The sequence below is a fragment of the Vitis riparia genome, chromosome 15 (genome assembly GCF_004353265.1).
Source record: "Vitis riparia cultivar Riparia Gloire de Montpellier isolate 1030 chromosome 15, EGFV_Vit.rip_1.0, whole genome shotgun sequence".
Classification (NCBI taxonomy): domain Eukaryota; kingdom Viridiplantae; phylum Streptophyta; class Magnoliopsida; order Vitales; family Vitaceae; genus Vitis; species Vitis riparia.
Genome location: NC_048445.1, coordinates 17,279,603 through 17,292,717, shown reverse-complemented (window position 1 = coordinate 17,292,717; position 13,115 = coordinate 17,279,603). Strand labels below are relative to the sequence as shown.

General features: G+C 33.6%; 1 long non-coding RNA gene across 3 annotated transcripts; it reads right to left on the bottom strand.

The window, feature by feature from the left end:
* Positions 1 to 443: 443 nt before the first annotated feature.
* On the bottom strand, positions 444 to 11,538 carry LOC117932294. 3 transcript variants are annotated; one of them, XR_004654129.1, is made up of 7 exons: positions 11,297 to 11,538; positions 10,212 to 10,260; positions 9,340 to 9,466; positions 8,535 to 8,692; positions 7,781 to 8,347; positions 1,490 to 1,699; positions 444 to 972 (listed from the first exon to the last, which is right to left on the bottom strand). It is a non-coding gene; the product is annotated as an uncharacterized LOC117932294 (long non-coding RNA). The 3 variants fall into 3 exon arrangements; XR_004654128.1 differs by lacking the exon at positions 10,212 to 10,260; XR_004654130.1 differs by lacking the exon at positions 10,212 to 10,260 and having other exon boundaries at positions 8,535 to 8,688.
* Positions 11,539 to 13,115: the final 1,577 nt, after the last annotated feature.

Here is a 13,115-nt window from a genome sequence, read left to right as displayed (position 1 = left end):
AAAGAAAAAAGAAGTCAAGAATTTTTTTTTTATCATAAAAAATAAAAAAAAAATAATAATTCCTTACAAACCATACATTTTCAAATTATCTAATGTTATATAAAAATTAATTTAAATAATATTTTAAAAAATATAAAAACAATTTATGAACTTTAAATTTATTTTCATTCAATTTTTTTCCTTCATATTTCCCATCTAGTTTTCCTTCAAATTTTCCAAAAATCCTAAATAATAAATATGGGGTTAGTAGTCTTAACCTATTTTGTTACTTTTGAGCACTCATTGATGCTAGCAAAGGCACTGTTTTGAAGAACTATATAAGTAAATCATGTGTCACAGGTTAACTAGCTTTTGAATCCCACATGGGAAAAAAGTTGAGTGTAAATGAATTTTTTTTATTTTAACTGAATATAAACTTTTAAAAGAGAAAGTGACAAAGTGTGTTGGCAGCACAAATAAGGGTGTCATGAGTAGACATTAACACTCCATGAAATTCAGTGGCCTCACTGTCCATTGGTTTTGTCCCTTCTTATTACAACTGATTTAAATCTTCTATCCATAACACAACATGCATATTCTTTATGCTACTTTCAACTCTTTGGAATCAACCTCCAACAACAACACAGTCACATTTCTACTTCACATAACCACATTCTCGCCCTTCTAATCTTTTATTCATAACCTGCTTTACTACCTCATTGATTTGGAGTGTTCCAGAATAAGCCAAACTCTGCATTTCAAGCCCACTCCATAACCACCAAGGCGGCTGTTGCTAGCTTACTAGCATTTGTCTTGGCATTGGGAATTGACTTCACTTTCCATTCTTCTTCTGCTGCTCTCCTCTGCACTCCCATGGTGTTTTCAAATTCCCTCTCTCACTGGCTTTCTTGCATCAGATGCATGGGGACCCCTTCTGTATGTCACCTATGCCATGCTCTCTGTTGGCACCTTGCATAGGATGGCCCGAACAGACTGTATTCACAGGAATGCAACAATGGCACATGAGAAGAAGCCCTCCAACTTTACCCTTAACCATCATGTATGCATGTTACAGACTTCATATAGTTGCGGGTTTCCCAAGTTTGGTTTCCCAATAAATAAAAAATTTTGAACTTGTCCTTAACTTGTTTATGCTTCTATCTAACAGCGGAAAGGTTACTTATCGGAATAAAACCTGCCCCATTATCATCCCTGCTTACCATGTAGGTCGATAATATAAAATATAGTGAAAGAGGTGGAAGAAAAATATCTAATAGCAAATATTTCACTTAATTATCTTGAAATCTGAATAATTTTCCCTTTTACTTGTTTTTTTAAGTTGTGACTTGTGCGAGGTAAGTTCACCTAGTTGGAATTTGGAAATGAGTGATCACAAAACCTCTCAAAATTATGATATGTGTAAGGACAGTATCAGATATTTTTTCTTCTAATATCACCATTAAAATATAATACGCATACTATGTATAACAATGGATGATAGATCTAATACCTGGATAGGAGCCCAGTTCCTCATGCTGCTCAAGCTGAGTTGGTGCCTTTTTGGGCTGGCGACATGTCACATTACTGGCTCCCCCCTCCAGAATTAATGACCAAACAGGTTCTATTGGTCGTAAAGAAAATGTACTTGGCTTTCACCTTTTCCTGATTGAGTTGCTTTCTCCATTAGAATCAAGGCCACAAGTGTGGAATAGCCCAAATCCTAGGAGTACATACACATTTCAATTATACAACTAAAAGAAAATGAACAACAAAACCTAATGCAATAGAGCAAGTGAATGTAGAACAAAAATGTGAAAGTAGCATGCAAAGAGTTTTGCACCTAGAGGATGTTTGTGTTGTGGTTATTTATATAGTTTCTCCATTTCAATTCCCTTCTCTACATACAATCTTCCCCCTTTGCCTCCTTTTCCATTAAAATCAAAGTCATTCTGTTAGACCAAAACTCTGGAGGGCCTACATTGTCTACTGTTCTCTTGGGATTGAGAAGTGGCTTACTGTAATTACCATCTCCAACAGAACTCAGGTTCTAAGAAACCAAATGGACAAGGTCCCATCAAATATAACTGGACTTGGGCAATAGGCACAACACAGGGTATGCTCTAGAGGGGGAACTAAGACAGGCAATCTGTATTTTGATGCTCAGAATATTTCCTTGGTTCAAAAAATGGCATGATGTCAAGCCAGGACTCTGACCTTCCTCATAAATTTTGGCATTCATATCTTACATAGAAAAGTAATAAATAAAAAAGAAAGCTTTGTTTCTCCTGATGCAGATCCTTTTCAGTCATTAAAAGATGTGATTAAGTGAAGCAATCAAATTACCAATAATCTCCACAAATACAGGCTCCATCCTTGAACACATGAAAGTGATTGCCATCTCTAACCAATAACTCCCTTTGCACAACCTTTGATTTGTGCTTGGTCATGGTGTGGCAATCCTACAAACCCTAATGTTTTTCATTACCTGCAAAGGGGTACCTGGTTTTGCATGACATTCCAAATGGTATGGTCAGCCTATCACTGTGCCTGCAAAGGATGTCTCTCTTCTCATTGTCCTCAATCTCATGTAAAACAAATTGCAAATTGGCAACATAACTTTCCTGAGCCATCAAGCCAGCAAACATCCCGAATAACTTATAGACCTCTTTAAACTGTTTGAAGAACTTATCCCCACACCCAAAACATAGACCCAGTTTTGTATCTCCATCCAACCACATCCAGGGTCTTTTTCCAGTCCTTTAGCCTTGATTGATTTGCATATAGGGCAAACTTGATCCCATTTCCCTATAGTTGCATATAGGTTTGATACTAAAACATAATACCCAGTATTTTCAATTTGTTGATCCGCTCTGATGAGCTTTCTGCAATCTGGGTGTCTTCTCTTGCCCAAAAAAGCACGAGTAAAGACCCATATCCTTGAATCTGACCTCCATGACATGGAAAGCTAAAAGGCCAGATCGAATTCGAGACCAACTACAGAACCATGTGCTCAATTTTGTAGTATTTTATCATCTGGTGGAAATAAGCAATACCTCCTACCAAACCAGAATGGGTACATGCAAAGATGATGGCATATTATGCTAGAAGTAACTTCAATAATTTTTACCATAAATAAATAAACATATTAAGAATATAGATCTTACAATAAGTAAAAGGCATTCTCCTCTATTTTCTTATTATAACTAATCTACTCCTAATTAAACCAACCTCCTACCTAATTCTTCTTCACAACAATTGTTGTCCTAGTCCACAAAACCCCCAAAAAATGTAATTTATTTTTCCAAAATGGGTTGTTTGCAGTATCCTCCAACCATATTAACTATGCAAATCTATTAAAATATTTACTCCAATTCTTCATAACATATTCTGCATGAATGGCAGTCCTCTTGGTTGGAAAATAGAGTTCGTATTTTCTATTAGAATCCTTACCTTCTTGGTTGGACTCTGTTAGATATGCTTACCCACAAAATCTATCATAAGAAAATCGTAGACATACTTTCTTACAAAATCTACCATAAGCAAACAGTAAGGCACTTGGAATCTCTTTCTGCTCAAGAATATTTTCATGTGACCACCATCCAATGCTGCCCCATCCTTGATCACATATTCATCAAGTGCAAGTCTCCTAGACTTGCAAATCATGACTTAAACAATGCCCTCTGCATGTCTTGCATTTATTTAATGCAACTCATGATAATAATTCCTTTTAAGTGATCAAGAAAAACATCTTTAGCAGTCAAATTTATCCTTAAATAAGTCAAAGAACAATATCAATAGATACTTTGAGAGTGGCAGCGAGAGTTGTAGTATCCTATGTCGATCAAGAGTAGTATCTGTCAAGAGGTTGACAGCAATCTCCCTGTACAGGTGCAAACCTCCTGGGATATGCAGAAGGTAGTATCACAAATCTATTCAAAATGGACCAACCCCAATTGGTTTGACTTTCACAGCTTGTCTATATGGCATAGTCCCATGAGCCAGTCATCCTTTAGCATATTCCTCAACATCACTTTATCTCAGCCAATTTCTTTGACGGTTTGAGCATTGCCATGCTTGCCCCTTAGGGTTTGTCATTCATTAGTTTCATGTTGTTGATGAGCATGGATGACTAGGATATATCTAACTGGCCCATGCAACTCTCATTCTTTTGACGACGGTCCATCTCCGGAGGTTACCTCCCATGATAAAACATCTGTAGCCTCCAAGGAATATTGTCCACCCTTGTAGATCAATTATCCCTTTCTAGTGGTCAACTCACATGATTAAAGAACCACATCCTTCATGAAGGACATTCTTTGAACAACTTTGGGCTAGAAGCTCTGGTAGTAACCACTGATTTTATTGGGACCAACTAGTTCAACTGAGATAATAGAAGGTCATATTCATGCAACTTCCTCTAAACTAGACATGTTGAGCTGATTGAGCCACATACATCTAAAGCTACCGGATTATGATGAAGTTTTTGCTCGTCTTGCAACATTTAAAGAAAAGTAGAAGGATAGCATGATTAGAAGCATAGACACATGTACATTCACTCCCCTTAGAGAAAACTGAAATTCTTCACATGATTGTGTCTATTTGTAATCTTCTCCAAGTTCTTTATTCCACACGAAGAGTTCTTTCAGTGTTTCCATTCTTCTCCAAGTCTCTTTGGACCTTGTAAGCAGCAATAACGTAGAAGGTTCTATAAATTATCAGATTGGCCTTTTCTTTAACCTCTACTATTTAAATATTTTTTTGGTTCCATTTGCTTTTATTTTTCTATTTCTTTATAATGTTTTCGTAAAGTAAAAGTATTAGCAATTAATGTTTTTTTTAGATGAGTATCAAATATGAATGTGTACTATATAAAGGTAAATAGGCATGTTTTGAACTTTGGGATGTTTCCCAATGAAAGGGCTATTACTCCCTTGATTTTTTTCCCTGTTTTTATCTTATAATATTTTCAGCAAACAATCAAAACACATGCAAGAATGAATGTACTAACACTCTCCCAACAATTAAAGCAATGCAAGTCACATGCAATGAACCAACACTCCCCAATCAAGAGCTATTTAACCTTTCAATGAGAAGCATTAAATATTCACATACCCAACCAATCATTAGACAAATATGAAATTATTTTAGAGCACAATTGACAAAATTCAACCAATGTCATCAATAATCCAAATCATTATAGCAACTGAAAATTCACAATCCTAGATAAATAGATAAAGATAACCAAATGAAGAACAAAAAGAGATAATGACACAAGGGTTTTATTTGGAAGCAATGTTTTAAAAGGCTAAAGACGGTCTTGAGGCATTTTTCCTAAATGAGGCGAAGAGTAAGCTAGGTAGAATGAGGCGTAAGCCTCAACTTAAACAAGTAAATAATAAATAAATAAAAATTATCTAATTTTTCTTTAAAAAAAAAAATTACTCATAAATTCGTAAGAAAATTAAATAATAAAAAAGACAAAGTTTATAATGATAAAATTAATTATTTGCCGTTGTTAATAAAAAGGCATAAACTTTATAATTTGGTTTCTTTTTCTCCCATAAAATTTAGCTCTTTCATAGTTTTTTTTTTTTTTTTTGATCAAATGCTCTTTCATAGTTTTATCAACTAATTTTTGACATTACTATTTTTAACATTACTATCATTATCACAAGTATCCCCCAAGGAATATAATCACATCCAATTGCTATATTATGCTCCCTATCAATGTTAATATCTTCCCATTCTTTTTCTTCATCCACCAATTGTGGTATTATTATTTTTTAATTATCAATAATAAGATAATGATTATACTTGAGATCGGCCATTAGGGAAATCAACGATTTCCCTATGCTTCTCAATCTTTCTTTTTCCCTTCTATTCAAAAATGTTAATTGGAAGTTAACTAACCTCATTTTGTAACCAAGTTAAACCCAATACATAATTCATGAAATCTATGTAAAAGCTCACAAAAGCAAAGATGATAGAACTCATTCAAACTCATTGAAAATTGAGATTTAAGCCTCTTACAAAATATATACCAAAAGCCTATAAAGGCTGAATTTTAGATATTTGAGGCTTAGGCCTCAATAGCTTTGAGGCTACCCTAACCAAGGCTATAGCCTCAAGGCTAAGTTATAGAGCCTTGAGGCACAAGTCTCAATAGTCTTTTAAATCACTCTGTGGAAGATCTTTAAATTAACAAAAAAGCACGAGCTCACAAGTGATTGAAAAATTCCATTATGAAAAGAAAAATAACTAAAGCCTCAATAGCCTTTTAACAAGGTATTACCTAACTCAAGTCTACCAATTTTCTTTTAGACTACACAACTAGTACCTTTGAACTTCAACTATATACCTTCTTGATCAGGAACAAACTTGGAGTTACCACCAAGCTTGATCTTAGTGACTTCCTGATGCCCAATCAAGATGTAAAGGGTTTCATTTAAAAACAACAATGAGACAAAGGATGGTATTACAATATTAATCAACCCCCTTTTTGAAAGAAAACTAAACTAAAACATGTTTTCCAGCTTCAAACAGGAGTAGATTTTCTTGGAAACAAACACTGCCAATTTGGTAAAAAGAAGATGCTCAAAAAGGGAGTCTTAATGACTACTCTGTTTCCTCAAACCATAATTTGGGAATTTAGGTTTAAATAGCAGAAACTGTAGATCAATCTAATGATTGTAATTCAGTAGAAATTGCAGATCAATCTAATATTGTAATTCAGCTAGCATATTTTCAATGAATTTTTTATGTTGATAGATCCAACTTTGATGTTAGATTGATTAGAAAGAGCAAAAAAGACTAAGCTAAAAAATGACACCTTTGAACTCTCTTGATCTTTTATTACATAATTTAACCAAGATACCCATAATTTAAAAAAACTGTTGATTCAATTTGTCCATCTACAATCTCAAACCATTTACCTTAGCCTCTAACGACCTTAAGCATAATCGACTTCAAATAGGCAATTAATCCAATGGAGAATTTTGAAAGACCTAAATTGAGAGTATATATAGGAATTGATCCAGAATTGCCAATCCATCTAAAGCACTCAGTGTTTTCATATTTAAATTAAATTAATTTTTCCATTTCTCTATAAAGTTCCTGTTACTGTTAGGTAAAAGGGGAAGGCTTGCATTGAAAAGGACCCCTCAAATTTGGCTAGAGAAAACACCCTTGTAGTTAGGATCTTATTTAGGTGCATACAAAAGTACTTAAACACAATAGGTTGCATACTCTTTGCCTCTTTCTCATAGTGGTAACATTGAAGCTGAAGCGATTATGTTAGACTACACTTCTACTTATAAATCTAATTTAGCCAGTCATGGAAGCGAATAAGAAAAAAATAAATGCAAACATTATGGAGAAATTAGGCTCCTTGAGGATCATTAAGGACTAGATGCAAAAGTAGAAACTCTCCATTGAATCAACATGCAATCTCATTACCACTCCAACATTTCTTTCAAACCACTAAGAAAATACAATTTGAAGTGGCATGGGAGCAGTATGTCAGCAACCAAACAAAGTCACTGCATTTTTGTTATAGAAATTAACTCTTCTTTCTCTAGATTTAGTGGGTTGGGTTCTAAATATTTGGAAATCAAGCCTATTTTTCGCTAAGCATCAATTATTTTTACTTATTTAATTATATGCTCAAGCTAACAAAAACTACAATCAAAGTTCTTGAGATGTCAGACAGGGAGAAGCCATGAAATTGTAGCAATAAGCACTCTATGATGTGTACCCATGATGATTATGGAGTAAAAGTAAAGCAGCTTATATTGTCACATACCTGTTAATACAGTCTCAAGGTTGTACATGATTCTACGGTGAACCCGGTGATACCATTACTGGACTAGGTTTTGCACATTGCTAATAATGCACCAGTGAACAAATAGAAGGGGCCATAGTGCACTAGGAAACAAGAGCGATGCCAATGAAGCCAATGAGAAGGAACCGGAAAACACCATGGTAGAATGGAGGAGAGCAGCACAAGTAGGAGAGAGATGACAAGTATGGAAGGTTAACTCAATTCCGAATGCCAAGAGAAATGCTAGTAAGCTAAGAACAACCACCTTGGTGTTTATGGGGTGGACTTGAAATACAGAGTCAGCCTCTTTCCAAAACTTCAAATCAGTGAGGTTGATGAGTAGTGGAACAATGAAAGTAAGAAGGGCAAGGATGGCGCTAAGGTAAGTGGGCATGAGATTTTATTGTTGTCCTTGGTTGATTCCCACATTGTTGATGAAAGTGGCAAAGTGAACACATGAGATTCTGTTGTTCTAGGAGGTTGATTCCCACAACATTGTAAATGACATGGTGAATCAATAGGGTTGAGTTATGGATAATCATCTAGGATCTGTTAAAAGAAAATCTCCAAATTAGTAATAGCCCAAATATAACATATATTTCATTCGTAAAAGTAAATTAAACAAAATGATCTCCTCAATAAATTAATGGCAAACAATCTGATAGAGACATAATTCAGCAAATAGAAATTTATTGAAATATTAATTAACTCAATCAATAGTGTCAAATGGTCTTACCCAATCTCTCCCCTTCGCCGCCTTAAGGAGCTGCCCTTTCTCTTTTTCTCTCGATCTATTTGCCTGATGTATTCTCACTGATTTCTGTATATATATATATATATATATATATATATATATGCATGATGTGGCGGATCGGTGCACCATCCAAAACCTGCCTACATGTGCTTTAGTGTTAGATTTTTCCAACATCAAGTACCACTATAAAAATTGTAGCCTTATATTTGATTCTTAGAAAATTTGAGGAGAAATGCAAGAAAAAAAAAATAGAGAGGAAAAAGAAAAGGAAAGAAAAAATGAAGAAAAATAAAAAGTAGATATAAAATTAATAAATTATTTTTACATGCTTCTTCAAACTTATTTAACTTATTTTTTTTCCTCTATAAAAAGCTTAAGTAATTTGAAAATGCATAAGATTTTAATTATATTTGATTTTTTTTTTAATCTTACATGGTAAACCAAACATGAGAGAATCATTTTCCTTATTGTTTTTTCCCCTTTCTTAGTACTTTTCAACCAAAAATAGCATAGATGTTCTTGCCTAGATTCACGAGATGGTTCATTTAGCTGCTGCTATGCAACTTACATCAAGAAGGACTTGGCACTTTGCCAAGAAAGTCTAATTATGTGAAACGCAATTTTATATGTTGTTTCTTAAACATATAACATTTTTATAAATTAAACTAATTACAGAGAATTTATTTAGAAAAATAAATAAATATCATACTTTATATATTGTTTTACTTTACAATTACCATATGGTTCATGAGTATAAATAATACATAATCCACAAAAGGAAACTTACAAATGAGTTAACACATTTGCTCAATAGATAGCTAACCAAGCTGATGCATTAAAATTTCAAAATGAAAAAATCTTTCAATCTTATTTGTCATCTCCATCTCCAAATAGCTCCTCAAATCAACTCATTCCTGTGAGAAGGCATGGTTCAAAATCAGAATTAACTTTTCAAATAATTATATAACTAGTAGAAAACAACAATGATGGAGTATAAACAACCCAAAGAGACTAAAGCACAGGAAAGGAACTAAAACAATCCATTGCAAAACTGTGTTTCAGATAAAATGTGTCCCTTGGTGGAAAGGAACTGAAACCCCTAGAGGCAGTTTGTAGAAGCAGTTTGTAGAATTATCCTTGCAAACTGGATTTGGAGCCTTGTTCTTGTTTGAGTTTGCTTCTTTTACAGAGGCTGATTGGGTGCTAAGGGGTTGGAGATTCTAAAATCAAAAGGCTTTGTTTTTTGATGATTGGTGCCCAATTGCAGGCTGTTATAGGGAAGGCATTCAAGGAAGGAAACTTGGGTAAGGCTAGTTGGTTTACTACCCCACCTATAGAACATGGATTTGTTTCTTCAATCAACGCAATTATGATGAGACTCATGAGAATCATCATGAGTTATAACAACTACAGAAAGAACACACTATGCCAAATCAGTGAATGAAGTGAGCACAACAAATATATGAGCCAAGAAGTCCACTGAAGTGACTCAATTCAGCTTCTTCTTCCCCCCAACCCCCAAAAACAGTTCAATTCTTCTCTTTTCGGCATGTATTTATAGATGTGTGTGTGTGAGAGAGAGAGGGGGGGGGGGGGGGGGGGGGGGGGGGGGGGGGGGGGGGAGGAGAGGGAGTCATCATCTTCTATTCATGTTTTCACCTTTCATCAATCTCAAAATACTCTGGCAACAAACCACAGCAAAAAATACCTGAAATTCAAACAGTTCTCAAAAGGGAGATGGACATAAAATCCATATTTGAAAGTAAAAGAAAAAAAAGCACAATTAGCTACATACTTAGCTAAAATAATTTCCTTGAGAAAAGATAAGTGCCCAGAAAAATAAATAAAAAATAAAAAATAAAAAATCATGCAATTAAAAATTCAAATTGAAGATCAAAAACAGAAAAGAATGAGAACATGTGAACAAAAAAGGGAATGGAAGCTTCACTATGAAGAGTGACAACAAAAATCAGATCCCTAATTTGAAGTAACAGCTAGATTCACTGTAGTTCTTTTATCCACTTAAGCTCCAATCAATTCTAACAAGAACCTAATTTTGCATCTCAAAGGAGAAAACTGCCAACCTTTGTTAGGATTGTAACTTTTCTCAGTGTTGGTGTCCTGGATTCCCTTTTTCATCATCCACTAATAAGTAACAAGGATACCCATCAACAGTATATGCATTCTCACCATCCCATTGTTTTGACTCAAAATCCTTATCCTATATAATAATTAATTATGTCATATTTGCAACACTCATTTCAAATATCAGATTTACAGAATCTAAAATTAGAGTTTTTATGTAGAACATTGTACAGCAGATGTGTTGTCCCACATATTTATTAAACTTTTAACAAAAGGGAATGGAAGGAAATGGAATCATCAGGAATTCTACAAAAAGTGAGAAATTTAGAGAGCGACAAGAAGCAGATTATGCCCGTCAAACTAAACATCACAATTTTGCTATGTTTTGCCCACCTCCCACGGATCCAATAAAGAGATAAATCCATCCATCCATTTTCTGTGACAAGAGCCACAAGGAGCAGATTTTGATTCCCAGGCGATCCTTATACCTTCTTAGGCAATTTTTCCTTTTCCATCACATTTCTATCTCCTCTTTTCAGCTATCTACACCGCCATAACATCAACCCACATTTCTAACCAAAATCTAAACCCTAATATTCTCTGCAATCACAAGATTCTCTAAACAAACAATGGAAAAGAAATCAATCTTTAATCTTTACCTGAATAGTTCCCTGGGAGGAGGCGGTGCCCTATTTGATCACTCAAAATCAGGCCGATGAAAGGCGGAGTCGAATGTTGAGGGTTGGAGTAAGAGGCAGCAGGATATGTCAATATATATAACATTCCAAAAGTAGCCTCTAACCCTCCTCTCAACCCGGTTCACCTTCGATTCGGTTCACCGGGTTTTAACTTGGCAAAATGGACCTCCATCTGCAGCTCATGGGCCTTTCCATGCAACAGCTTGTCATGGCCCAACTGCAGCTACTTAATTTGCTGGGGTTAAATAAATTTGATGGGTTGAATGAAATTTATAAAGTTTCGATGTGGGATGAGTACGGTCCTACTTAGGAAATTAAATGTATGTAGAAGGACTTGAACCTTCGATCGAAGGGAAGGTATAACACACCATTGTGCTAACTGTTTGCGATTGTTAAGAATGATAAAAGTTAAAATATGCATGTTATTTCAAAAATTCAATAAGTAAAATAATCTAACATTTTTAAACTTATATATATATCTGAATTGATAATTTTTCTGGTTTTATGATTGTTCTAATGTTTAAAAACATTACCTCAATCTATCACCAATAATCACAATTTTTATTTTTCATTTTTTTTAAATTTACATATGGCAACCAACTATCTCACATAATTTTTTTTTTCCTCCTCTATAGTACCTCCTCCTTTTTACTTTTTTTTAATGTGTTGGATTCATGAAATATTTTAATTTTAATTTTTTTTCAATATTCTATCTTTTCATATTTATTGATTTTAATTATTTATGAATCTCTTAAACATAAAATAATAATATATAATAAATAATTAATGAAAATAGATTTAATACAAAAATAAATACATAATGAACAAATTTAGAGATTCAGGGTATAAGATTTCTTATATTTCTACTAAATAAAATATTTATTTATTTATTTTATAAATATTATTATATTATCATATTATTTTATTATTTATATTTTTAAAATTTTCATGTGAAAATCAATGTTGATGATTACAATTTTAGCTTTTTACTTATGAATCTAACTTCGTCGTGGTTTTAATTTTTTTCTTGGTTAAAATATTTAATATTTTTAATTAAAGAAGATAAAAACTTGGGTGTAGTTTTAATATTTTTCCTTATTAAAATTATTTATTTTTAATTTTTTATTTATATAAAATAAAAAACAAAAATATATTTTTCATAAAAATTCTATTTAATTATTTATATTATTTTTTCTTAAATTTACTAAAAATTTAATTTTTTTCATATTGAAGTTGTTCATCGAACAACATAACCCTTGGAAAAGATGGTGTCACTCTTTTATGAAAAAGAAAATACTATTATAGTGAGAATGATGTACTATTCTTCTTCGATTTGTGTTAAGATATGCTACTACTTGTCACATATTCAAATGTCAGTACACAAGAACATTGATCAACACAACTATGGACCCCGCATTTCGGCTCATGCGTTTCCCACTCGATGGCAAACTCGATTTTACTTTGAAAATGATTTTATATTGGTTAAAAATGACTTGGAGTCGCCACTTATTTTTGTTTTATTTTTAAAAAGGTAAACAAAATAAGAAAGAAAAACCCTAAGTGTGACTCCTTGTTTCGGAAAAGGCGGTCTGTGAGAAACCCGATCGGGTTCGGGGGTCAGGTTACTTATCGGGAAGGTACGGTAAAGACCGTAGCACCCCTCTAAGCCCCTAAAGTCGGGTCTCTACTAATAAAATGAAGCAATCATGGCAATTGATGAGGAAATCAATGAATATCCTGAATGATCATGCATATGTGCGAATCGAAACATGTATAGTGA